The sequence below is a fragment of the Rattus norvegicus genome, chromosome 20, assembly GCF_021556685.1.
Source record: "Rattus norvegicus strain SHRSP/BbbUtx chromosome 20, alternate assembly SHRSP_T2T, whole genome shotgun sequence".
NCBI lineage: Eukaryota > Metazoa > Chordata > Mammalia > Rodentia > Muridae > Rattus > Rattus norvegicus.
This window is the reverse complement of record NC_141553.1, coordinates 45,902,148-45,930,000: the sequence shown is the minus strand read 5'-3', so window position 1 is coordinate 45,930,000 and position 27,853 is coordinate 45,902,148. Positions and strand designations below refer to the sequence as shown.

The 27,853-nt window shown below is 45.0% G+C and overlaps 2 long non-coding RNA genes across 2 annotated transcripts in view; both read left to right on the top strand.

Moving 5' to 3' along the window:
* Window positions 1–7,940, top strand: part of LOC108349081 (uncharacterized) — a 70,511-nt gene extending 62,571 nt beyond the window's left edge. The window contains exon 3 of the long non-coding RNA XR_015645891.1: window positions 7,192–7,940. This is a non-coding gene — a long non-coding RNA (uncharacterized LOC108349081). The remainder of the gene's footprint in view (window positions 1–7,191) is intronic.
* Window positions 7,941–9,867: 1,927 nt separating this feature from the next.
* LOC147998717 (uncharacterized) lies at window positions 9,868–25,081 on the top strand. The gene is made up of 3 exons (XR_015645888.1): window positions 9,868–10,280; window positions 12,152–12,391; window positions 23,461–25,081. It is a non-coding gene; the product is annotated as an uncharacterized LOC147998717 (long non-coding RNA).
* Window positions 25,082–27,853: the final 2,772 nt, after the last annotated feature.

Sequence of the window (27,853 nt, the reverse complement as noted above, 5' to 3'; positions counted from 1 at the left end):
CTGTATTGTATTTATTAGTGACCAGTCTTAGGCAGATCTATAATGAAAAAAAAAAAAGCATGGAAAAATACAAAATGTGCAGTTTAAAGGAAAAAAAGAGGCACCAGGAGATGGAATGGCACTAAGTCCTATGTTCAAGGAGATAAACAGATTAAAGCAAAATCTGATTCTAAATGGAATAAAGAGAGTGGTGACCTCAGGGCAAGACCCCTACCCACCTAAGGTTTCAATTTATAAAAAGGGATTAAATAAAAGCTTAAGGTGGGTACACCTTTAATCCCAGCACTCAGGAGGAGGAGAAGGAAGCAGGAGGATTTTGGGGTTCAAGGCTAACCTGGTCTACAGAACAAGTTTCAGAACAGCCAGTTTAAACAGTGAAGGAAGCCATCAAAAACAGAGAGCTGATACAGACATTATTGAATGAGGAGACCAAGTTCTAGCCCCAATAAGCAGCAGAACTTGGCAGCTTGGGCCATGTGGTTCTATATTTAGAGTCAAGGATACAAGAAAGGAGTTGTGAAATCTTGCTCTGAGACTAAGGAAAGTTCCTGAGGCCAGACTTATATCAGGAGTATACCTGTATAGAGACCCAGAGAAGCCATTGTGTGACACTGTGAAAGTGAAGCCTTGGAGACCCCAAGAAGTTGGAGATACCATAGTGGTGGGATACCTGCCAAGGAGAGCTGCTAACAGGGAGTGAAGCCAGCCCAAGTGAGAGAAGTATTTCGCAGTCAACAAAGCTGAAAGCATTTGGCGATCTGAAGAGTACTTTGACATCAGACATGGAGATGCAGAATTTGGAGTTTGCCCAGATGGTTTTCAGCCTTCTTTAGTCCATTATTTTCTCACTTTGTTTACTTTCCTCCCTGTGGCTGTTCTTTTTGGTGAAGAAGATTAGAGGGGAAAGGGGATTCAGATCTCTTTAGACTACTTCTTGCTGGTTAGGAGCCTAGAGTTCCTAGAGGCATTTTTAATCCCCATCGTCAGGATATCTCCAGCTAGCAATACAGCAACCCAGCAATCCAATCCAGCAATAGCCAAAGCAGCAAACAGCAGTGACAACAGCAGGAACCATTGCAGCAGCAGCAGCAGGAGCAGCCGCTGCTATAGGCCCTCTTGGGGCTCTCACATGTGTACCATCTCAAGAGTCCCCAGAATTCTGAGCATAAACTAACTACAGCTGGCAAAAATCACTCCCCCTCCTAGAGCACAAATCATAGTGAGCGGCTGTGGACAATCTGAAGTAATTCCATATCCCACACCTGTGATCAAAACAAAACCATAATCACATAGCACATAACATAATCGGGTTTTTAAAGAAACCAAGATTCTCACTATACCTCCCTCTTGGAATGGCTGTGCATATCCGGTGGCATTGTATATTGGAAGTCTGTGATCTGCTTTTTGATACTTTGATTTTACAAGGGGTTACAGAGATTGCCACGAGTCTCCGAAGAGTCTTTGAATGGTGGACGTTTAAAATTTTGAGGCTGTTACAGACAATGGGGACTTTTGAAGTTGGACTGAATACATTTTTGCATTATGACATGGCTACAAGCCTGTGGGGCCAGGGAGTGGAATACAGTAGTTTGAATATAAGGATGGCTCCCTGTAAGTTCATATATTTAAATGCTTGGTCATTAGGAAATTGTGCTATTTGACAGTGATTAGGAGAGGAGGTGTGGTCTTGTTAGAGGAAGTGTGTCATTAGGGGCTTTGAGATTTCAAATGCTCAAGCCACCCTAGTGTGTGTCTCTTTCCCATTGTCCATGAATCCAGATGTAGAACTCTCAGATATCTCTCCAGCACCACGTCTGTCTGTATGCTGCCATGCTTCCGGCCATGATGAAAATGGACTAAATCTTTGAACTGTAACTCAGCCCCAATTAAATGTTCTCCTTCATAAGAGTTGCCATGGTCATGAAGTCTCTTCACAACAATGAAAACATTGACTAGGATAGCTGGGGAGATCGAAATCATATTTTGCTTGCCTTTGACTCTTCTCTTCTTTTTTCAGCACTGGGGAATTAAACCCAGGAGTTCAGGCACACAAAGCAAGTACCCTACCATTGAGCCTCAGTTCTACTGTTTTTATCTTTACATGCTGTCTTAGTTAGGGTTTCCAGTGGTGGGAAGAGACACCATGACCAAAGCAACTCTTATAAAGGACAACATCTAATAGGGGCTGACTTACAGTTTCAGAGGTTCAGCCCATTGTCATCAGGCATCTATGGTGCTGGAAAAGGAGCGAAGAGTTCTATATCTTAATCGGAAGGCAGCCTGGAAGTGTCTTTCTTCTGTAGGCAGTCAGGAAGAGGTCCGGATCACACTGGCCAGAGTTGTGCATATATGAGACCTAAAAGCCCCACCTCCACAGTGACACAGTTCCTCTAACAAGGCCACATGTCCTCCAAAAAGGCCACGCCTCCTAATAGTGCCACTTCTCATGGGCCAAGCATCTTCAAACCACCACACATGCTATTCCGGCTGTGTGGTAAAAAGCAGCTTCTATCTGTGTGCTCAGTGAACTGCCTTGATCAAAAACAAATGTCTCTATGTTTATAAAGCTTATTTTTAAACAAGGATCAACCCTTTCTCCTATACTCATTCTTTTCTGTGATTCTTTCTGAATTTACAAGTAGAATATTTCATTTTCTTAATGAAGGATTCTTTTAAGTAAATGTTATTTTAATCATGTTTTAAAATATTTTATGTGTGTGTGTGCATGTGCATGCATGTGTGTGTGTGTGTGTGTGTGTGTGTGTGTGTGTGTTGATTTGTCATTATGTGAGACACATGTCTGTCAGTCGCATGAAGCTGGACTTACAAGCAATTGTCAGTAGCCCAGTGTGGGTACTGGGGATTGAACTCATGGTCTACTGCAAGAACAGCCAGTACTCTTCACTAATGAGTCATCTTCATCTCCTTTAATGGAGACTTTTAAAGGCACTGGTGAGGTCAGATGTGGGGCAATGAATCAGGGTGCCATCTAGACATCAGGCTCTTCCCGGGGTCTTGAGTCTAGTTCTCTGCTTGAGCTGCAGATCCCTTTCTCATACAAATGTGGTGGCTGTGTATCCACCTTCGGCTTCCAAGGAGAAGACTGGCTACCATGTGATCTCACTGAGACTCATTCAGCTGCTTACAAAATGAGAGAGGGAGATGCCACTGCTGCACAGAACCTTTAAGAAGATTAAATGGCAGTGAACATGTGCATAGCACATGGGTCAATACTTGTCACCTGACAAACATTCAGTTTGAGATAGCTGGTGCTTACCTCCAGTTTTGATCGAAAATTGTCCTGGGGACCTCTCAAGTGTCACCCTTCCAGAAAGGGAAGTGCATTAACCCTTTCCTCTCGCAGCCTAAGCAAGAGCCTTGTGGTTTTTCTTTAGCAGACTCCATACAATCTGTGGCTAATTCAGTATGCCTCCTGCCATTAGCAATGAAACAGTGCCTCACAATTTCTCAAACCTGGAATTAAAATCAGAGACTGTAGTCATTGCCCCGAGTTATACAAGGCATAAATAAACTTCTCTGGGAGAGTTGGAAACTTTCCTAGTTTGAAGATAATTAGCTCTGTAACTCCAACGTCAGTATATAAACATGCTCTCACCAACTCAGAACCTCATAGCATTTGGAAGAGGGCTGTGTAACAGCTACCTAAGAGCCAAGGCATCCTTTCTTGCATTGGATTATAGGCAGCTTCCATCACAAAGGAGAGGTTCAATTTCAAGGACTAGTCTTTTATTGGGAGTTTGTTAAAAGGACTCACAAGATAGACTTTAGGAAAAAGAGTCAAGGAGAAAAAAAGCCTTACCTCCATTTCTCTCTTTCTGGCTCCTAGAATTCAGCAAGACCAGCTAAAGCTGGTCTTGGAAGTCAAGGCAGGAAAAGGAACTCTTCCCAGTAGAAGACAACACACCATGAAAAGCTCTTGGAAGTTCAACAAGATGACTTGGTGTAGGCGTGGTGCTATGGAGCTTGAGTGAGTGACTAGTTTTCCTTTTAGCCTGGTCTGTTAACGCTCAGTACAGTGGACTCTATCAACTTTATTTAACAACATTTAAGTCATTTCCATGTCTTGTCTGTTGTGAACAGTATGGCAATGAATATGGAAATGACATCTCTTTGTGATCCTCGGATATATAGGTGGACCAACTGGTACTTCTCTCTTTTTTTTTTTCTTTTTTCTTTTTTTTCTTTTTTTCGGAGCTGGGGACTGAACCCAGGGCCTTTTGCTTGCTAGGCAAGTGCTCTACCACTGAGCTAAATCCCCAACCCTGGTACTTCTCTTTTTAATTGTTTGAGAGGCTTCCATATTGGACATCTTTGTCTGTACTCACTTCCCGCCTGCTCCAGACTTAAATGGCATTCATTACTTAACACCCAAGTACTATGGCATGCAGATTCACGCACCTATCTCTGACTACTCTGAAGTCTAGACTCATCTAGACCATGGCCCCGAGTTAACATTTCTTTTTTTTTTTTTCTTTTTTCTTTTTTCTTTTTTTTCTTTTTTTTTCGGAGCTGGGGACCGAACCCAGGGCCTTGCGCTTGCTAGGCAAGCGCTCTACCACTGAGCTAAATCCCCAACCCCCCGAGTTAACATTTCTACTTAGACACCTGCAGCAGGCTGTCTAAAGACACCTATATTCGAGCCCCTTCGACTTGCATGTACCTTTAAACAGCCATGACTTTGAGTATGTTTTGTCTTAAGGGTCTTGAGTTAGAGATGATCCTGTTTTGCCTAAATGGATCATAAAAGCAATCACATGCGTCCTTACAAAAGGGGAAGGACAGGAGAAAGTGCAGAAGAAGAAAGGGCAATGTGGTGATGTGATTCTGGAGAAAGAGAGGGGTTGAAGTGATCTAGTCACAAATCTAGGGATGTGGGTAACCCTCAACCTGATAAGAACTCAGATAAGACAGCAAAATAGAACCGAGGCCAGGGTGGTGGCCACTTCCCTGGAACAGGTGACAATGTTCCCACCACCTCCTTCTGAGAAACCTCATCAGGCAAGGCTTTCATTAGAGCATGGTGACCTTATGACTAGATACGATTTGCTGAGGATTTAGGGACTTGGGGTTGGCTCAAATACTATAGATAAGCATATGCACTTTGCAATAAATTCAGGTCTGCACCCTGATGCTAGTCCCTGGAGTCTGATTCCTGGGATTCATCACATGATTCCATCACCTCTCGCTCCCCACCCTGGACCCTGTTCCCACACCCCTCTGCCACTGTGCCTGGCTGAGTCACTGTCACTTCTCATTTTAAGTTACCAAATCAGCCTCCCGACTCCTCTCTGCATCCTCCCCTCTTACAGACCACAGGATCTACCCCGTGGCCCCTTTCTCACCCAATGCAAAATCTGAAGTTTTTGTGATGACTTCAGACCTCTTTGAGGCTGGGCCCCTGTTGCTCCACACTTTATCTCCTTTTCTGCAATATCTGTCATTCCTCTTAGTCACCCTGGCTGCTTTCCTGTTCTGAATACTCTAAGGAGACTCTTGTTTTCGGGCTCCGTACTTGTTATTCTCTCAGACAGACATCTTGTTCCCTCACCTCTGTCAACTATTCTTTTTAAATGTTAACTTCTCCGTGAGATTTCCCTGGCCAACTTATCTCAAGCCTGTACCTTCAATCTGTTCTCTCACCTCCTGATGTACTCCTGCTTTGGTTTTCTTACTCGTATTTATAACTATGGCTTTTACTTATTTATTGTGTTGGACCCCGTTCTCTGAGACTTCCGTGAGGATGTGGATTTTCACTATTTTGATCTAGGATCATATTCCCAACACCTGAAGCAGTACCCAGCATAGAGCAACTGCTCAAGACAAATCCGTGTGTAATGACTGTCAGAATGCACATCCTAGTGGCGTTTTAGGCTAAGGAGGGTAGAGAAATTCATACCACTTTCACCAGAGACCTGTGCATCTCATATATAACTTTTAATTAAGAGTCACACATGTTGTTGCTGGTGACTCATACCTGTAACCAAGGTCTTGAGGCTGAGACAGGAGGATTATGGAGAATGTGAGGCTAGCCTAATGTGGTGGTTTGAATGAGAATAACCCCTTGTCAACTCCTCTGTTTGAATACTTGACACCTAGTTAGTGGAACCATTTGGCAAGGATTAGGAGGTGTGGCCGTTGGAGAAGCTGTGTCCCTGGGGGTGGGGTCTAGGGTTTCAAAATCCTATGCCATTCCCAGTGTGCTCTGCCTCCTGCTAGGAGATTTTAGGTGTGAGCTCTCAACTCTTCCTGCCACCATGCTGTCACTTCCTAGCACCACACATCACTATCATGGTCTCTACCTAACCCTCTGAGAGTGCCAATCCAATTAAATGTTTTATTTTATAACTTGCCTTAGTCATGGTTAAGAGGGGGTTAAGTAGAGGATCCTCTGGGGAAAAAAGAATGAAAATTCTTGAATTTTCTCTGGCTTCAGACATTTTTCCCTGAGATGTTCAATTCTTTCATTTACATGGATTTTAGTTCTATTGAAATTCTCCTGCTAATATGAGTTTCCTGATAGTTTCACAAATATTAATTAATTAGTTAATTAATTAAAATCATAGGAAAACCAGAATTGATAAAAACTTAGGATTTTTTTAAGGTTTCACTTTTTTTAAGGTTTTTTTTTTAAAGGATTTTCAAGGTTTCACTTTAGGGGAAAAAAAATGCATGTAACATTTTCCCTGTGGTCCTACCTGATCCCACCCAGTCCGACCCAGTCCTACCCGGTTCCACCCAGTCTCACCTGGTTCCACCTGGTCCCACCTGGCCATGCAAGATCCTTTGCTCTATGTGGCACATGGAGAACTTGCTCCATTAGCGTCTAAGTGTCTAGTAAATGTCATAGTGGCCCCACACTTGTCACTCTCATTGACCTCAGGTGTCCTGTTCTACAGGGAAGATAAATTGTGATCTTCAAATGAGGACCTATACCAGGATTTATGACATCTCCTGTCAGTGCCACAAGGATTTTTAACCATGTAGACTAAATTTTGCGCAAGTCACCATTCATGCTGCATGAATATTAACCAGTAGAGTCCTTATTACAATTCCGTAAGGTAGAATACTTATTTACTCCATAATAACTTTGCCAAAGGTCATGTCTTTAGTTTTCGTTAGAAACTTATACAGATAAAGTGGCCTAAACACCAAAATTGTCTTGTCTTATAGTACTGAAGACCAGAGACCTGAATTGAGGCTGTCACAATCCCTCTGAAGATCCTACAAAGATATTGTCTCCAGGTTCCTGGGATCAATCCAGCATAACTGTAGTCTTCACGGGAAATCTTCTCTTATTTAAAGTTCTATGTCAAATCCACCCTTCTCCACCCAAGTCATATTGGTTGGGGACCCACCCTACTCAAGTATGACACCTTGTCTTAACGAGGGACACATGGAATGGTCCTAGATTTTGAGGTGCTATGGATTAAGTCCTCAATATGTGAAATTTGGCTGACTGCAATTCCACATTTACAGACACCCACTGTATTTACCATAACAGAGTCTAAGTGCCAGAGACGTGACTTAAACCTGGCTCTGCCCTGTGGGCAGCACACAGAGTTCTGTCCTGAGCATGCTCAGAGTAGGTGTTTAGTCTTGATATTGTAGTAGTTTGAACAGGAATGGTCCCTGAGACACATATTTGAAAGCTTGGCTCATAGTGAGTGGCACTATTAGGAGGTGTGGCGTAGTTGGAGGAAGTGTGTCACTGTGGAGGCAGGCTTTAAAGTCTCATCTACTCAAACTATGCCCAGTGTGGCTTGCAGTCTTTTTCTGCTGCCTTCAGATCAACATGCAAAACTCTCAGTTCCTTCTCAAGTGCCATGTCTGCCTGAAGGCCGCCATGTTTCCTGCCATGATGATAATGGACCAAACCTTTGAGCTGTACGCTAGACCCAATTAAATGTTTTCCTTTATAAGAATTGCCTTGGTCATGGTGTCTCTTCACTGCAATAAGATCCAAAGACAGCTATAATAGTTGTACACATCACCATTGTGTGATATAGAAGATCCACTGTTCTTTTTGCCTCCATGAAAGACTATAGAGAAGAACTGAGCAGAAGTTTCACTGTTTTTGTGGATAATTCCATTGAATTTCCAACAGCTTGATGGTTTTCCTTTGGGAATTTAAGATTCACATTGGAGTGTTATGGGGTAAATTATTGAGGAGCATGTACGCCCCTCATCCTGAGATGAACTGGAAACTTAGTGGGCTATTTTTGCATTTTACGTAATCAATGGTGATGGCTGAGTCCTCCTAAAGTGTGCTGGTTGCAGGAGTAACCTGTGACTGTGTCAGACGTGTGGCTCTGAAAGCTCAGCCTTGTAGTACGTGGGTGATCCCATCAGAGCATGACAGACACAGGCCTGCAACCTGGAGTGAGCCTTGGAAGCCCAAGAGGAGACACATACAAGGACACGTAGTGACAGATAACCAACTTGTAAAAGTTTTGTGTGTTCTCTCCCAACCCAGAGGAGGATGTCAGCTGCCTCCCTAGTCACCTTCTTCTGCTTTATTCCTTTGACACAAGATCTGTCACTGATCCCGGTGCTAGGCTGGCAGCCACCAAGCCTCAGTGAGCCTCCTTTATCTGTCCCCTCCTAGCACTGGGGCTACAGGCATGTAGCCACACACAGCTTTTTACAGGAGTTCTGAGGATTTGAAATCCTCACACTTGCGCAAGTGATTTTACTTGGCCGGGCTATCTTGTCAGCCAGAACCATCTTTTGATATCGATGAGCACTAATTTACAGTTCAAGGGAAGACCAGATTCTAGTTTCACATCTTAAGCAGTACTGAGGACACTCACACATGGCTGTGTCACCTAGGCCAGGTGTCTATTACACAAAGAGACCTGAAGAAGTAGAGGGAAGTAAAGCCAGGATGGCTACTCTACCAGGTCTCTTCTGTGGTGATTTCCCACCGAATGATCGTCTGCTTCTGCCCAGCTTGACTGTGCCAGGGCTAGCATCAAGGACTAGGAAATATGCCACAGGACATTGGATAGTTTACATGGGAGCACATAGAGGCCAATTCTGCTCAAAGCAGGATCTGCCTTTATCTCAAGCACGGGGTGTGGGAAGTGGCTTCTTTGGTCACCTTCTTTCCTCCCATCTTTTTACTAAAAGCACAGGTAGCTCGGGGCACTTGTGCAGGAAATGCACCCACAGCTGCTCTTACTGCCGAAATATTCAGAGAGACTGAGATGCAGCCTCTCAGCCCAGAGAGAAAAAAGAGCTGCAACTAGCACCATGGGGGATAGTGCCAATCCCCAGTCTCTGAACTCAGACCGCGTCTTCACACTGGTTTCCACTAGTGCCAAATGACAAGGAGGTAGAATCGTTCCTGAGAACCAAGATCTTTTAGATGTGTGTGCTTAGAGACATCTATGGGAGCTGTGTGCCAATGGACACATTGCCCTTTCTGGTTTATCATTCGGTTCAGTCTTCTCCAAGCAAATGCTTTGTTTGAGAACCCTCCTGACTACTGCTTCAGGCGGCACGACAGGAGTGAACCCTGGCTAATAATTCGAATCTATTCCATGGTCAGAGTGGGAAAACCACAGTCCTTGCAGAGTGGAGCTTAGATTGGGTTTATTTCAGTCTGAGCCTGTACAGCATTGCACCCTCACTGCAAGCAGCTGCTGGCCCTTATGCATGAAGCACGATATTTTGTACACGGTAGGCACTAACTAAATATATTTTTAATGAAATTGAATTTCCTAACATTGTCAGCAAAACCTGCATATTGTAAGTGGGGATTTTCAGATATCTTGTTCTATCTTGCCCAATAGGGCTCTTCAGATCTCTGAACTTCAACTGCCTAACCACATCCTGTTGTGCTCTGGCGCTCACAGCCAAAGGCTTGCAAAAGCAGTTGATTGTACTGAAGTCTATCCTGATAAACGATTACACATGATAACATTCTATAATTGCCCTCCTGAGTATGAGAAGTTTTGCCCCTGCTGTTTAGAAGTTAGATGTGAGCTGGAGTCTATCAGGACTGTAGAGATGAACAGATCCTCTAAGTACATTCATTTAAAAAAAAAAAAGTATCAATTCAAAATGGCCTCTCGTTTTGAATCAAGATATTTGATACCTAAGAGTATGTTCAGGATTTGCTTTGTCCCAGATGACCTTGAACTCAGAGAGCTCCTTGCCTTACTCTCCTGGGATTCACAGCCACTATGCCTCAAGATCTCCATGCCAAGATGCAAGTCAGAAACTTCTGTCTCCCAACCTCAAGATCAGGATCACAGGTGAGCCTTCTGATTCTGGATTGTAGTTCATTCCAGATATAGTCAAGTTGACAACCAGGAATAGCCATTACAGCCTGTGAGCATGCCTTGGGGATTATCACAATTACATTAATCGAGGTGAGAAGACTTGTCCACTAAAGGTGGCGCCATTCCCTATTCAAAAGGATCCTGAATTGTGTAAGTAGAGAAAGGGAGCTGAGCCCAGACATCCATGAATTAATCCGTTCCTCTCAGCTCTTGACTGTAGATACAATATGATTCACTGCTTTACGTTCCTGCTGCCTTGACTTCCCCACAGTGATGAGACTGCAACCTGGAATTGTGAGCTGAAATTTCCCTTAAGTTTTCCCTTAAGTTTTTGTTTTTGTTTTTTTGTTTTGGAGCTTTTGTTTACTAATGTCACAAGGAAACTTTCCCCTGTGTGTTACTGCTGTTACTGAGAAGCTTTCTCATGCCCAGGCTGATTACATATTCTGTTATGTTCTGTGCCCTTGGAAACCAATCCCAATAGAAGTCAGTAGAACTGCTTTATAGAGTTACCCACAATAAGCTTGGACCGGAACCAACCACCCAACAGCACTTCCTACACCTGTGTATAATCTTTTATGATTTTTGCTTTTGTACGCTGCCCCTGGGATAGACCCGAACATAAGAGAGACACCTGCACCAATATAAGAAACTATTTGGAATAAGACTTCCATTTTGAGTAAGGGTTAAGTAAAGTTTAAGTTCCCAAGACCTCCCTGGGAACTGACATCCTACTTGGCAAAAGGAGACACGTACATGGGTAAGATGCCCTGGTTGGCAAGTTAAAACATGAATATTAGACAAGGCAAGTCTCCCACCACAGTTGAAGACCCCAGTCAATAAGAGTAGGATAAATACAGCAAAGACATGTTCCTAAGGAACACTATCCCTAAATCCTGATTGGTGAAATAACTTGGCACAGATGTTTGTAGATCACAGGCTTAAAAAGTCCTATAGGACCTCGACTCAACATCACAGTTCAGCTCCCAAGTCTGAAATGTGTCCCTGATGATCAGTCTTGGGGTGGGGCATTCAATAGACCACTCCTGTTTGACTGAGATGGTGTTTGAGTGGTTTGTGTGGTGATTCCCAGGCTCCAACAAACCCGAGCACCCAAGTCAATGAAAGCTATGGAATAATGGTTTTACATTTGAACTTGGTGAGTTTCCACTGGCAGCTCCTTCCTTTATTTTGGCCAAATAAAATGCAGAACCAGTGATAGAGTTAGGAAGAACAGAGTCGAGGGGAGAGTTGGGCTGATATCTGTGTCAAGTGCTAGTTTAGGTAAATGATACAAGAAAGCACAAAGTGTGGTCCTTGAAATGCCTGGCTCTCTGCTTTAGTGTCATGAAATTACACTCAAGGTGGAGGAACGGCTTCAGAAATGTCCTGATTTGGCTGAGAAATGGCTTGGCAGTTAAGAACACTCATTGTTCTTGCAGAGGACCTGGATTTTATTTTTAGCATGGCAGCTCACAACCAAATGTAATTCCAGCTCCTACCACCCTCTCCGGCCTTTCTGGGCACTGCACCCACATGGTACACTTACAAACATGCAGCCAAAATACTCACATACATAGACTAAGATAGACTAATTTTTTTAAAAGAAAAGTCTTGATTCTGTCAACTACTCTGAGGTCAAGAGCAATGTGGACAAATTTAATGGGAAGAAACTTAAGGGATCCATTGGGAGAGAGAGGTATTTTACCTGCTGAGTGAGGCTTGATTCATTTACCACACTCCCTATGGTCAACACTCCCCCCACCCTTTGGTAGTTGTCACAAACCACTTGTTTATTAAGATGGTAACAACTTTTCCAGTCAGTTCTTCCTTGTTCTGCTCAGATGGTTGAGGTTCGACACAGAGAAGCAAAGGAGTGATGGCTGTGGACTGGTCCTAAGGGTCACCCAACACATTATAGTTTGTGTACAGCTAGACGCAAGAGGAGAAGACAAATGCAAACCTCTCTCGGCACATCTTCCGCATGGATTTGTTTGGCTGAAAACTTTCTCCATGGACCAGCAAGCTCTTCATGCAAAGCTCTGGACTGTGTGATTCAGAGGGGGTAGAGTCACTGTATCTAGGTAAGCATCAGAATGAAGTGGTTGTCTTATAGAAGTCCTTAGACCCTCATGAAATCATTGTAGAAAGCATTGACTGTTTGCTGTGGTTTATATAGCTGTTTTCCTGAGGAAGCTTCACAACCTTTGCATGATGTTAGTCGCAAGACAGTCCCGGAAACCCTGGAAGGACTTGCACTATTGAGTACTGCAAACTGTGTACAGTAAGGACCAGAGTTGCAAGGGTGAGGTGCTCCTTCAAGAAACGTGTAGATTAGATCTGGGTCTTGGTTTGAGGAAATTGTTTTACTCTAAAGATAACTTTTGTGTGATAATCAATAAGTGTGGTGGTTTGGGGTTCAGTCCATGAGAGACTGTTCTACCCTGCAGCTGAGAATCCTTAGTATATCCTGCAGGGACCCTCTCTCTTGGATTGACCAATGTAATTCACAACGCCAGCAATTTAAGATTCAGAATTGGCTCCTTTACTTTCTATACAGATGTCCTATGAGTTCTATGTCTCTGACACTGTTCCAGAAGGGATTTCTAGGGCTCAAGAATTAATATAGGCTTTCCTTAGAGAAGAGGCCTATGTAGCAGGGTCACAGCCTTGTGCAAACAGCTGTTCCAATGGTTTCTCTCCCGGTGGCAGCATTCTTGGTGGTGAAACAACCATCGCAGTGATGCATTGGCTGTCTACTCACCATCTATCTAGATGTCCCCTCTATTGTAGTGAGGGTTTCCATTGCCGTGAACAGTCACCACGACCAAGGCAACTCCTATAAAGGCAACATTTCATTGGGCTGGCTTACAGTTTCAGAGGTTCACTCCATTATCATCATAGCAGTAAGCATGATGGCATGCAGGCAGACATGGTGTTGAAGAAGGAGCTGGGAGTTCTGCGTCTTGATTTGAAGGCAACCAGAAGAGAATAGCATCCTCAGGCAGCCAGGAGGAAGGGCTCTTCCATAATAGGTGGAGCCTGAGCATAGGAGGAGACCTCCAAAGCCCACCCCCACAGTGACATACGTTCTCTAACTAGGCCACATCTCCTAACAGTACTACTCTGTATGGGCCAAGCATATTCAAACCACCACATCCTCTAACTCCTGCCCTGTGTCTGAGTTGTCCAACCGTCTGGGGGGAGGCCAAAGTTACAAAAAGCTAGAATTCTGCCCATCTGTTATCTCACAATAATCCCACAAAGATGCAGATATGACATGGGCTGCTTGATGAAGTGTGACAACTTGGACCTGCGATTTGAAAAGGACCATGTCCTGGGTCTGGAACCGCTTGCTCATCTTAAATCAAGCATGAGCTGAACAAGTAGCATTCAGACTCTGCTCTGAGGCTTACGTTAAAGGCCTCTGAGACAATCTACTTCCTCCTTGGGCTCACCCTGTGAGTCAATCTTACTTTCCACTAAGGCACAGCTTGCACATCTCTGGGCAGAGGTGAAGTGCACGACTCCCGTGGCATGAAGGGTTCACTGACAGCCCCATCTCTCACCTACCATGTCATTTCTTTCATCATTGTTCCTGTTTCTATAGCGTGCGAATAGCAGCTCTTCCATGCATGTTTGGTCTCTTGATGAGCTTGTGAGGAGTTTTTTTTTTGAACCTCTTGGTCCAAAAAAAAAAAAAAAAGGGGTGTTTTGGAAGAACAGGAATCTAGGGCAGTTTCTGTTTTGCATTTTTGAACTAAAGCTGTCGTAAAAGACTGCCAGAAATCTGGAACCATTCTGCTGGCTGCAAGTTGTTGGTGAAAGCAGGAACAAGCATGTTTCCTCTTTCTGGAGGCCAGTTCGGAACACCCTGGAGCCTGTGCTTGGCTCTGTCGCCTGAGCTCTGTGCTCTCTCTCCATGCTGCCTTTCCCGGGCCTCTCAGTTCACTTATCCCTCCCTCCAGACTGAAGTAACCCCGATTCCCTTCCTTTGAACTACCTGCTCCAGTGCCTTTGATCATCTCCTTTCGTCTGGTTCTCAGAATTTCTTACCACCCTTGTGCCTTCCTCAGAGACAGTGTGAATGTTACTAACATCAAGACGATCTTCTTCTGCAGAGTTTAGAAAGTGACTTTTCGAACGCAGTCCTGAGCTGGACAAACACCAGACAGGTTATCATGCAATCGCAGCAGCCATTGGGTGTGCGGTCCTTCTGTAGACAGTCACACGCGGGGATGTTCAGGACTGTGCACCAACTAAGAACTATTTCTTGCACTTTGCCTTCCTCTCCCTTTTCCACGATCTCTTTTCTTTCATCTGTAAAACGAAATGGATTTTTAGCATTATTTTCTGCCGTTCGGCACCATGCCTAGAATGCCATGTCTCGTGCTTGGTAATTTTTTTGTCAGGATAATGAATGAATGAATGAATGAATGAATGAATGAATAATGAATGAATGGCATGAGGAAGCATCCTGTTTGCATGCGTTATAACCAGGCGGTAAAAAAAAAATGGACGCTCAATGTGCCAACAACCAGGCACAGTAAACCTTTGATTCCCACCATGCCCCTTTTTAAGTCATGGTAATTTCAAAAGGAGATTCGTTTATTTTTAATTTACATGTCTGATGTGTGTTTGCCTGCATATACGCGTGTGTATCACAGGAGTGCAGTGTCTGAGGAGACCGGAAGAGGTGTGGGTGTTGGGAGCTGTGCCTGGGTCCTCTGCAAGAACGGTGGGCACTAGCCACTGAGCCACCTCTCCAGCCATGGGTGTGGCAAATTAACCAGACCATAGCTGGTCGTTAGTGTCCCTCAAACAACCAGGAAAGAAAAGAAAAGTCCCCTAATGTCTACCTGAGTTCTGTTTGCTTCACTGACTTCCTCTGACCATCTTGTTCTATGTCCGCCGTTGCTGAAGACAGTGAACGAGTCTGACCTGCTTGCTCTCTCGTTCACTCGTGTTGCACACAAGTGTGGGCCTGTCTCCCAAAGCCTTTCTTCCTGGATACTGTGTAAATGCACACAAGACCAGTCACTCGGAAATCCACCATGGAAGGAGGGCCTTCTCTTCCAAGGGCCCTACATTATGCTCCTTTAAATCTGGCGGCTTTGGTTAGCAGACATATATTTTGGTGTACATTTTTGAAATGGCGCAGAGGGAAGTTTGTTTTGAAAGGAGGGAGAGAAAACAAAGCCCTTCTCCCGTAGGTCTGTGGTTGACAAGCTTCAGTTTAAGGGCTGGCTTTGGACTCTGTTTTCCTTCCCAGCCGGTATGCTTCGAGTTGGCACACAAATGCCATGTGTGAGCAGCGTGGGAGTTGAGAAAGTTGCTTCGCTGCTTGTCTTTTTAAAATTAACAGTGGAATCCTTATGAGAGCAGTGTAAGCTCTGGAATGTGCCACGCACCATTCTCTTGACTGCATAATTAGGGAGTTCTCCATAATGAAATAGTCCCCATCCTTGCCAAAATCGGTGCCCCTCCTCCACCCGCTCCTCCAAGACACAGCGAGCGGACTGACAGTTGCTCGGCTGGCTTCCCTATGCCTTATAATTCATTATCAACCTAGCGTCCCTGGTAATAGGCTTTTGCCGGGAAGGCTGAGCGATTGCGATTCCCTGCTCCAAAGCCTGTCACCTTTACCTGTCTGGCTTTTCTGAGCACTCGGTGAATAATTCGTTCATCTACTCGGTGTGCACAGGGACTTGGTTGGGCGCTCCCTGATGAGGCCAGTTCCCGGGGGCTGGCTTTGTGGAGCACCCTTTGTGGAAGACTGCAGTCTTTCACCAGCAACATCCCCCTCAAGGGAGTTACAAATGCAGGCTCAAAGTCTGAGTCAGAACTGCTTTAAAAAAATAAATAAATAAAAAGGTTCCTGAAGTCGAACCCGGGGCCTTGGTCCAGCCGAACGAATGCCCTGTCACGCAGGCCACGCCCACCTCCAGAATCTCCATCTTAAGATGTTCCTTCCGGTGACTCCTGTGCCCTTGAAGTCTGAGTGTTCAGCTGGGGCAGATCAGAAGGCAGCCTGGGTGTCTGCGTTTAGTATCAATTAAGCACCGAGGAGCACCCTGTCAGTTCTCAAGAAACATCTACCATATTTTTAGTGTGGAAATCAGAATCGTAAGAAGGAGCTGTCTTAGGGGTTCCTAAGGAAAAACTTCTCCCAAGCTTACAAGGTCGAGACCAGTAACTTGGTCTGGGAGAGGAATTATGTAGAGACACACGATATTCTGTGGCTCTTACAAAGGCAGCGACTGTAGTGAAGGTTAGCCCTGCTGTAGAGCCTTGTGTCCGTGCAGACTGGGGAGTCAGTTCTGGGAGGAGGGGAAATTAAAAAATATATATATATGGATTTGGGTTTTTGGTAAAAAGTGGTAGGTGGGGCAGATGAATGACTGGGCATGAAGGTAAGCCCGTGTCCTGTGTGGCCTTCCCACTTCATGCAGAGTTCTACCATGGCTCTGAAACTGTCCCTCAGGGACCTGCACAAGTGTTCTTTTCAGATCCCCAGAGTCAGGCTTATGTCTTTCCCTTCTTTCCCACCGTCCAGCATACCTCCGATGCCGGTTACTTTTCCTTTAAAACTGCTTTCCCATTCCTTTCTTCCCCTTCCCTTCCTGGGACATCCCTATAGTCTAAGATATCAGGCAATGGACTATACCAGCTACATGACTTTCTTGCTTCCAAAATTTTCCCTAAGCCTTAACTGTAAAGGCATATCTTTTTATTATGTGTTACGGATGTGCACACAAGGGCAGGTGCCCACAGAGGGTCTGGCCTGGAGCTAGAGTTACAGGGGCCTTGTGAGCCACCAGATATAGTTGCTGGGATTTGGTTCTTTTTTTTTTTTTTTTTTTCCGGAGCTGGGGACCGAACCCAGGGCCTTGCGCTTCCTAGGTAAGCGCTCTACCACTGAGCTAAATCCCCAGCCCCTGTTGCTGGGATTTGAACTTGGTTCCTCTGGAGAAACAGTACGTACATGCCCTTGACAACAAGCCATCTCTCATACCTTTAAAGCACTTCTAACTGCATAGCTTTGACTAAGCTATGACTCTACTCCATGATACATCGGCATTTTGCCCAAATGTCTTTCTTCGATCTTCAAAGTGCTAACCATTTGACCTCCCATCGCCTGACAAAGCATGCAGTTTATCAATGCCCCTCCCCCCCAGCTACTCCAACCATGATAGGTGTCCCTTTGTTGAGCCACGTTATATTTAAGTCTTTATGTTTCGTCGTTGTTTGGAAAGATCGCCCACGCTGAATATTTTCTCAATTAATCTTTTTCGCAACAGCGCGCTTACATCTTGGGGCCACATGTATTAGACAGACCTCACTGCTAATCTGGAATACTGGGATTAGCTGTTAACAGTGGAGGAAAGGTCATCTGATGTGGTTGTAATTACTTCTGAGGCTATCACTTCCAAAATTCCGTGAGTCGTTTTTGTAAAGGTTGCTAGAAAAATGCAGTAAGAGGTAACATGGGGGTCAGGAACATGCAAGGTGTTAGGAAGAAAGGGGAAAATTCCATACAACTGGTCTAGTGGAGGCAGAACTGATACATTTCAGCAGGGATAAAACAATTAATAAGTGATTTGCATGTGGATTGAAGCCACACCCTTACGTCTAAAAACATAGGCGGCCATAAGGATGATGTTTGTTCTTGGTAGGCAAATTGTGGCTGTAAGTCTGGCACACCCAGAGTTGGAACAAACACTCATTAAAAAGTTGTGAGAATGGAGACAAGTCAAGTTTGCATGTCTTGTTAGCATGCAGCTGTTCACAGCTTGTGCACAAGATGGAGGGAGGGGCGTAGCTTAGATTCCCTCAAGGAACGGCTTGCTCCTGAGTTGCTGGTAGGTCGCTATAGCTCAGGTAAAGAGAGCACTCCTGCCTAATGTCTCCCACTTGAGGCAGCTCGGCTTGTGAAGGAACAAAGGAGGTGAAACTATGAAGTCCTGGTTACTTTAGCTAACGCTGAATGGACAGTTCGACAGTGTGGGAAATGTGGGGTCTTGGTCAGATTGGGTTTTCACCTAAGTGTGCTTCTCTGCCCGTTTCTGCCTCCTGCCCCTTCCCTTCACAGTTTGTAGCCTCCAGGAAGCATTTTGCCCCTCAACCACGACCTCAGCGTCGAAACTCGCCCTTAGGTAACATGGCTAGCACATTAGTAGCTCCTGTAAGACTTTGTGGGCCTGGAAGAAGGATGAATACTTGCCTTGTAAGCACAGAGCTCAAGTTCAGCCTCTATAGCCCACGTGGAAAAGTGGGTGTGGGATGCATGCTTGCGGCTTGCAGCCTCAGTGCTGGTGAGGCTGAGACAGGGGCGTGGATTTTCTGCCCTGACCTGCATAGCAGCTGTTGCCGCCTCAGCTATTTTTGCTATCACAGCAAATTTCCCTGCCCAGTTGGGAGTTCCACTTTAGGCCTGATAGGGGAGACCTTTGATGAGAAACGGAAACCTACACCTTGGCTGCCGGCACGTCATCAATCACGTCTGGGGGTGGGGCTTATGGTTTTGGCCTTTATAAATCTGCTGCTTTGCAATGAAGTTGAGCCTTGATCATAACTTTGTCTTGGCTCCAGTCTACTCTCTTCCTTGTCCTTTAATGCCCGGACTCCCGTTCAAGGTAACTACATTGACTGGTGGTCGCAGGTCTACTACACAGGCAGATCCCTGGACTCACTGGTCAAGGCAGCCTAGCCTTGGTGAGTTCTGGGTCAGTGAGAGTCGCTGTCTCAAAAGGAAACAAAATGTGGATAGAGAGCCTGAGGGATGACACTCAAGACTGGCTTCCACACACGCATACAGATGTTCAAGTGCATCTCCACATTCATGTATATCAACACACACACACACACACACACACACACACACACACACGCAAAGACTGAGAGACAGAGGGAGGGAAGGACGGAGGGGGGATGGAGAGCGCGTGTGTGTGTGTGTGTGTTCGAGAGCATGTGTGTATGTGCATGTGTGTGTGTTTGTGTGTGTGAGTGTGTGTTTGAGAGCATGTGTGTGTGTGTTTGAGAAGATGTGTGTGTGTTCGAGAGCATGTGTGTATGTGCATGTGTGTGTGTTTGTGTGTGTGAGTGTGTGTTTGAGAGCATGTGTGTGTGTGTTTGAGAAGATGTGTGTGTGTTCGAGAGCGTGTATGTGTGTGCATGTGTGTGTGTGTGTGTGTGTGTGTTAAAGAGCACGAGTGACTAGTTCATCAAATCCTTACAAAATCACGCAATTGGATTAACGCAGTGTTCCCCTCACTAGCCATTCACCTGGTCCTCACACCCCGTGCCCCTCCCCAACACTGCACCACTGCTTTCTGCCCAATATCATGGCTCACGCCATTCCTGTTCTACTAAGCGCCCTTTCCTCTGATGCCTTGCACATCCAGAGCCTCCTCATTCTTCAAGGTCTTCCAGGAAACTGTCATTTCTCCCTGGAAGATTTATTTTAAATAAATCTTATAATTACTCTGCGTGTGTGCATGTATGTATGTTTGTGTGCATGTGTATGTATGTGTACATGTGTTTATGTGTGTGTTTGTGTGCATGTGTATGTGTGTGTACATGTGTGTGTGCATGTGTACATATGTGTGTGCATGTGTGTGTGTGTTCGAGAGCATGTGTGTATGTGCATATGTGTGTGTGTTTGTGTGGGTGAGTGTGTGTGTGTTTGAGAGCATGTGTGTGTGTATGTGTGTTTAAGAGCATGTATGTGTGAGTGCATACACATGTGTGTAGACCAGAAGCTAACCTGAGTTGCCTTCCTCAATTTATCTTTATCTCAGTTGGTTTTTTTTGTTTTTTTGTTTTTGGTAGAACCAATAAGAGTTTAATGAGGTGTCTAGAAATAAGATCAGCATCTCCACGTCAACAACTTTTCTAAAAATCTGCCTAACAGGAAGATGACCCCTTTCACTGTAATAGCGAAAAGTCAAAGTATGGGGCATAAGTCAAATAGAGAGAGATCTCATACTGAGATAGAGACCGACATCACATCAGATAAGAGGCTTGATGTCACAGAGTTATTAATAGGCTCCAGATGGATTTTCGAGGTGAGTTTTCTCACCAAGCTGCTGCTTATACATAAATCAGCAAACCAGTGCTCCCAGGGACCTGCCGTCTGCCTCCTGGGTCTGAGATTGCTATAGGTGAGCATTGCTGCTATAGGTGAGCATTGCTGCTATAGGTGAGCATTGCTGCTATAGGTGAGCATTGCTACTATAGGTGAGCATTGCTGCTATAGGTGAGCATTGCTGCTATAGGTGAGCATTGCTGCTATAGGTGAGCATTGCTGCTATAGGTGAGCATTGCTGCTATAGGTGAGCATTGCTGCTATAGGTGAGCATTGCTGCTATAGGTGAGCATTGCTGCTATAGGTGAGCATTGCTGCTATAGGTGAGCATTGCTGCTATAGGTGAGCATTGCTGCTATAGGTGAGCATTGCTGCTATAGGTGAGCATTGCTGCTATAGGTGAGCATTGCTGCTATAGGTGAGCATTGCTGCTATAGGTGAGCATTGCTGCTATAGGTGAGCATTGCTGCTATAGGTGAGCATTGCTGCTATAGGTGAGCATTGCTGCTAGAGGTGAGCATTGCTGCTAGAGGTGAGCATTGCTGCTAGAGGTGAGCATTGCTACTATAGGTGAGCATTGCTGCCCTCAAGTGTGGCTTCTGGGATCTGAACCCAGGTCCTCACGCAAGCACTTTACAAACTGAGCCCTGGCCCTGACAGCTCCTTATGCCTTAGTTTAAAAATCAAAAGGAACTTTGCTTCATCCTAACCTAACAGCTCAGCTGACACAGCCATCCCCTGGTTGTCTCATGCGAGTCAAAGGCATCTGTCCTAGTTTTGTTATGCCAAAGAGCATGGGGCAACTGATTAAAATGTATGCATGATAACCATGTTGAAAACATGAGGATACAGTCATTGAAAAAAAAAAACTTAATGTTCACAGCCTGGAGCAGTACTTCCCAAGGCCTGACTTCTGTGTTTGTCCTTAAAAATAAATAAGTAAATAAATAAACGAATAACATTTCCTTGGCCAACTTCATTAAGATAATGTTGCCTACACTACTTTCCTCCTGGGAGCTTGCACACTGGCTCATGAGATATGAACAGTTTGGTAAATAAATCTGGTTACCTTTATTTAACCAAAAGTATCTTGCTAAAAAAAAGACTGTACTCGTTTCTCCTTTTTAAATGGTGTCAGTGTCTCTACAAAGTTTATGTTTAGTAGAGCAGAGCCCACGCGTTGGCCAATAGTAGAGTGAACATAGGCTCCGAGAGTGTGGGTAGTCCTAGTTACCCAGAGATGGGCACTCCATGGCCACTTGTCACAGCTCTGCAAGAAGGGGGAGAATGTCACCATTACAAGCACAGGAGGCCACTGGAAGTCGGTGGTTAGCATTAGCAATTCATGTTCTAGGGTGGCCAGGCTAATTCCTGGTTGTGCATGGATAGCACTCGGGAGTTTTAAAACACCTGAAGCCTGTTCTCACTCCATCGGTCCCTGGGTTGTTAAAAAGAAACCTCCCAAGGCCATTTTATCAGCCACCAAAGTTGAGAACCTTTGGGATTGCTTGAACACTTTTCTTCTAAGGTCTAAGACCCCTCCTTCCCTGCTCCTCCTTCCCCCTTTCTTCTCCTCTCCCTTCAGTCTCTCGTCTCTTTTTCTTCCTCCATCCCTATTCCCTGTCTCATGTGTGGTGGGGTTGCACTCAGGTCCTTCTGTGCGTGCTAAGACAAGTGCATTACCACTAAGCTACAGTCCTAGTCCCCATGTTTCCTTTATATGAAATCAAAAGTTAGATAAAACATGGGATTCCAGGCCCTAGCTGGCTCCTGTGCACACACCTGAAGGATAGGGGTTGAGTATGGGAAGCACTGAGCAAGGGACACTCCAAATGCCTGTCCTGTGTGACTGCTTCCTAATTCACGATCACCTCAAAGCTTTGTCTGTCTTAACTTGCAGAAGCCCTGGTTCCAAAGCCATCAACTACCGTGGAGAGAATGTTATTTGTCTCTCAGATGAACACCCAAGGCCCCTCCAATGGAAGGTCTCATGGGCCCACTAGTTCATATTTTAAGTGGGGACCCTAAATTGGTAATGATCTCTCCAGACCTGAGCTAGTAAGTCGGAAAAATAAGAAGTGTAATTTCATTCACACAGATGACAAAAAAGTCAACCAGGACCAATTCTTTACCCTCTTTGTTTTGGATTCCATAAAGGGGAGGGAGAAGTAAAAGATGGGGACCCCAGTGGATGACACAACTGATCAAATGCATGTAGATGAGTTTGCTAGGCAGGTGTGGAAAAGATCCAGAACGGACAGAACGGACAGAACCTGGCACGCCCCTGCTTTTGGAGACCTTGCTGGATCCCTCAAGCAGGACTTCAGCTGCCCCAGGCAGGACCACCGTGTAGCTCAAGCCTGAGTTCTCACGGTGTCCTTGTTTTGTTAGCAAAAGGTTCTGTTTGTAAGCTTTGTTTGCAGTGAAAAATAAACTAATTGGCCTGTGTTTGGGTGGTAAGCAGATGTTGTCGGTCCCCAGAGCCACTCTTTCTCTCTACCACCAAATAGCTTGCTACATGCTATTTGAGAGTAACCACACCTCCTTTCTGTGTCTTTAAAAATTCATCCATTTATTTATCTATTTTATCCATCCATATTTATTTATCTATTTATCCTATCCATGTATCTTCCTTCCTTCCTTCCTTCCTTCCTTCCTTCCTTCCTTCCTTCCTTCCTTTCCTTATTGTTTTTTGGTTTTGTTTTTGTTTTGAGACAGGGTCTCTCCATGTGGAGCAGGTGCCCTCAGACTCACAGAGATCCCTCTGCCTCTGTCTCCCAAGTGCTGTAATTAAAGGTGTAATCCATCAGGCCCAGTTCCTCTTAGCCTTAAATAGCCATACCTGACTCTACTCTTGTTTGCTATTTGGTATTGACTTATCAACTACCTTCTTTTATCATCGTCGTTGTCGTCATCGTCATCGTCATCGCCATCATCATCATCATCATCATCATCACCACCACCACCACCATTACCACACTACCATCATCATCATTATCATCATCATCATCACCACCACCACCACCACCACCACCATCATCATCATCATCATCATCATCGTGATAGGGTTTCCATGTATAGCCCTAGCGGTTCTGGAACTAGCTTTGTAGACCAGGCTGGCCTCAAACTCACAGAGATCTGCCCGCCTCTGCCTCCTAAATTTAGGGATTAAGGGCCTGTGCCACCACTGCCCAGCAACCAGGTCCTCCATTTACCTGTTCTACAGACCGTGGTTAGCCACCGTGCTCTGAGAGCAGCACTAGTTTCCTGACGCCCCAGTGCTTGTCCACAGCAGCAGAACACATAGAGTAGGAACAGCCTTGTATTAAGATACTGATGGGGCTGGTAATCCCAGCAGTTGGAAGCTAGAGGCGAGATGATCATGAGTTCAATGTCATTCTTAGCTACATAAAGGACTCAAGGCCAGGCTGAGTTTCATGAGATCCTAAAGTGGAAACTTCTGGTTTCTTTAGCTTCAGTTCTGTCTTGTGATGTTTTTCTGGAAGGTGCCTTATGAGAGGATGTTTTGCTGGGGCAGGCATTTGAAAGGATGTGTGATGTTTGGGAAGAGTATAAGTATACCCCACAGACAGTGAACGAGGCTCTTGCGTTGGTTCACCTTGCAATGCTTTGCTGGTTCTCACTGATCTTTGCTTGTCTTGGGTTTGTAGAGAGAAATGCACCTTGTGGTATTCTAGCTGCTTCTTACCGCTGTCTCAGAGCCTCACGGTTTCTTCTGGATCGAATCATTGCTACTGATTCGTGTTTGGTGTTTTGGACTGAGCTGCTAATATCCTGACAATGAAAATTGGAAGCCCCAAAGAACTACTTCTAAGTAGTACTAAGTACTATTTCTACTACTAGATCCCCATTTCCTATTAACCTCTCTTCCCCCTACCTCTGGTGGGCTAGAAGGGAGGTTGAAGCATTTAACTTATTAAAGTAGGTTTTGAAAAATCTAAGCCTAGAAGATCCTGTCTCACAAAATCAAAAAGAAAGGCTGGAGAGACAGCTCCGCAGTTAAGAGCACTTCTTGCTCTTACAGGGGACCTGGGTCTGGTTCACAGCACCCACATCACGGCTTACAACCATCTGTAACTCCAGTTCCGGGGATCCAACACTGTCTTCATCTCTCTATGGGTATAAGACACATACATGCATGCAGATTCATACAGAAATGTTTTTTTAAAGAAAAAACAAAAAGTCTGATATATCATCTCATCAATAGAGCAGGCTAACTTTTCTGATTTAAACCAGACGATGAGTATTTTGAGCGCTTGCTCTAGTACGCTGATTTCAGATTCCATTTTTAAAAGAAGACAAGAAGTTGACTTGTTTCTAAATATTATCAGCTGAAGACAACTTAATTTCCCTTCTACAGGAAGTGAGAAAGTCTGCCCCAAACCTGATACCAGTAGCCTTGAGAATGAAGGGTGTGGTCCTTCTGGTGTTTTCGGCTACAGGCAATGACTTGATAAGGAAGCAAACGAGTGGTGAGAACTGTGCAAGAGCTGACATCACTCGCCTGTGTTGGACGCTGTGGCAACCATATTTACTCTTATGACGAGTGCCTGAGACACAAAATGTCTGTTTCTGTAGCCCTGAGCCTGAGAAACAAAATGTCTATTTTTGTATCTCTGAATTCCTAAAAGGAATAAAAGGGAAACCCACGGTTCTTGGTTAAAAATCAAAGACCCTTTTCTTGGCTGTCGTATGCAAAAAAACAAAAAGGAAACCCAATTCACTGGCCACATGTTGGACATGTTAACAGAGGCTGAAGGATTAAGCAGGGAATTGGGAACCAGGAAAGGCTGGCAGGCAGTGAGAGGGTCATGGTGCGGGTGCCTAGGCAGTGTGCAGTGATGTGAGGCGTCATTGTCACAACAGTGTTGTACCTTTGTCACCCTTCATGTAGAGAGCCGGGGGCTTACAACTATATTGCACATTCCAATAGAGGGACACAAGTATTATTTGTTTTGCAATTTTTTCTGGGGAGCACAATGGCGATTCACCTCAAGTAGAGTAGCAACAGCAGACCAAGGAAGTGATCCATCTGTGTAGTCAATGAGTTAGCTGCTGAGAGGTCACTTACAGAAATGTGGCAGATCTCACACATTTGCATCACTAGAGAGTCCCACATGTAAAACTGCACGGGCGAAGTCTCAGTCCCCAACCTGTGAGTGTCCGCAGTAGCCAAAACTGCTCCATTTCAAGGTGGTATTGGACACACCGTGCACAGAAAGATAGCATCCACCATGGGTTTGTACTGTTCCACTTCAGCGTGAGAAGTCTCCTACCATATTGGAGGTTGGTGACTATGTAAGGAGAGAGTTGGGGGAGGTATGGGTCAGAACATGACATGTCCGATAAAGGTGGTACCCTTTTTATTTATGCATTCACTATAATAAAGTGACTGAATAATTTTAAATAAAGGCAGTAACTTTAAGACTGAGTTCACCCGGGGTTGGGGATTTAGCTCAGTGGTAGAGCACTTGCCTAGCAAACGCAAGGCCCTGGGTTCGATCCCTAGCTCCGAAAAAAAAAAAAAAGAGAGAGAGAGAGACTGAGTTCACCCATCCTTTTCCATGTCCTTTGCCTGTGGTAAGAGTCTGTGAAGGTTCGGTGTTGCGATGGTAGTCACCGGCTAGAGTGACACAATCTAGAATTACCCTGGAGAGAGTCTCAATGACATAATTGTGTACAGTGTATAATTGTATACAGTGTATAATTGTGTACAATGTATAATTGTGTACAGTGTATAATTGTGTACAATGTATAATTGTGTACAGTGTATAATTGTGTACAATGTATAATTGTGTACAGTGTATAATTGTGTACATTAGATTGGCCTGCCTCTGGGGGGACTTTCTCTTTCTCATTCAAGACAGGGTCTCTCTGTGTAGCCCTGGCTGTCCTGGAACTTGATTTTTAGATCAAGTTGGACTCAAATTCAAGAGATCTGGCTGCCTCTGTGTGTTTGTTTGAATATGCTTGTCTCAAGGAACAGCACTATTAGGAGGAATGGCCTTGTTGGGAGAAGTGTGTCACTGTGGAGATGGGCTTTGAGACCCTCCTCCTAGCTGCCTGGAAGTCAGTCTTCTCCTGATTCCCTTCGGAATAAGATGTGGAACTCTCAGCTCCTTTTCCAGTGCCATATCTGCCTGGAGGCTGCCATCCTTCAGACTGAACCCCTGAACCTGTAAGGCAGCCCCAATTAAAAGTTGTACTTTTAATTGGGGACATGGCCTTGGTTATGGTGTCTCTTTACCCAACCACCTAACTAAGACACTCTGCCTCCTGAGTGCTGAGATCAAAGTCGTGCACCATCACTTCCTGGCAGGGAGTTTCTTAATTGGATTAAAGCAGGAAGACCCACCAGGAATGCCAGAGTGCTGAGCGTGGGGAGGCAGGCACTAAGTTACTGCCCTCTGCTCTCTACCGAGCATGTATACGCTCGCCGCTTCAAGTTCCTGAGACCCTGACTTTCTGAGGTGATGGGCTAGGACTGGAACTGTGAGCCAAACCGAGCTCTCTCCCTTTGGTTGCATTTGCCCTAGAGTTTTATCACAGCAACAGGAAACAGAACTAAGACAGGTCCTTGCAGCTCCCCTGGCCTCCTGTGTAGGGAAGGAGACAGAAGATTTCCAAGTGAAGCACCACCACCGGGGCAGGCCCAAAAGTCCCATCTGAACTAGCTTAAGCAAAACCAGCAATGTATTGTAATCATAGGGAGATTCGTAAATCACAACTTTAATAAAACATAAAAAAAAAAAAAAAGAGGAGACGAGGGAAATGTGCTTCTCACGGAACCCAATGGGAGAGGTTGACACAAACCCAGAATTCGGAACACCATCAGGCTCTGACTTTAATTTTGTTATAGAATTAATACAGTGTCCCCAGAGGCGTTTTTATACCCTAGGAACGGTGAATATCTGTTGGGCCCGTTGAATGAATTCTTTTAACTTTATGAAATCAGGATTAAAATTATTCTGTTCTACGGGGCAGAAATCCTAGAGTCATAGACTGCCTAGCTAGTCTCCTGTGACCCAGAGCCTGTCCCTGAGACCACTGCTCTTTGCCCTTTGTTCCACAGATTCCAAGCACCACCCACGCCATCATCGGCCCAGAGAGACATCCCTTTTCTGTACCTAAAGTTCGGTTCCTCTGAGGTAGGGGTATGGCTAGACAGCTTGTGTCTGGTGATGGGGCTGGAAAGCAGGATGTAAGTACTCAGAGCCATGAGTGCCTGCCACCATGCTCCCTACCACAACGGTCATAGACCAACCCTCTGAAACTGAGGGAAGCCCCTGATTAAATGTTTTCTCCTCTATATTGCCCTGGTCATGGTCTCTTCACAGCAATAGAGCAGTAACTGAGGCAGGATGTTAAGGGACATGCCCTACAGTCTGGGGAGATGGGTAAGCATGGAGCTTTGGACTCAGGAGAGACTGAGGTTATG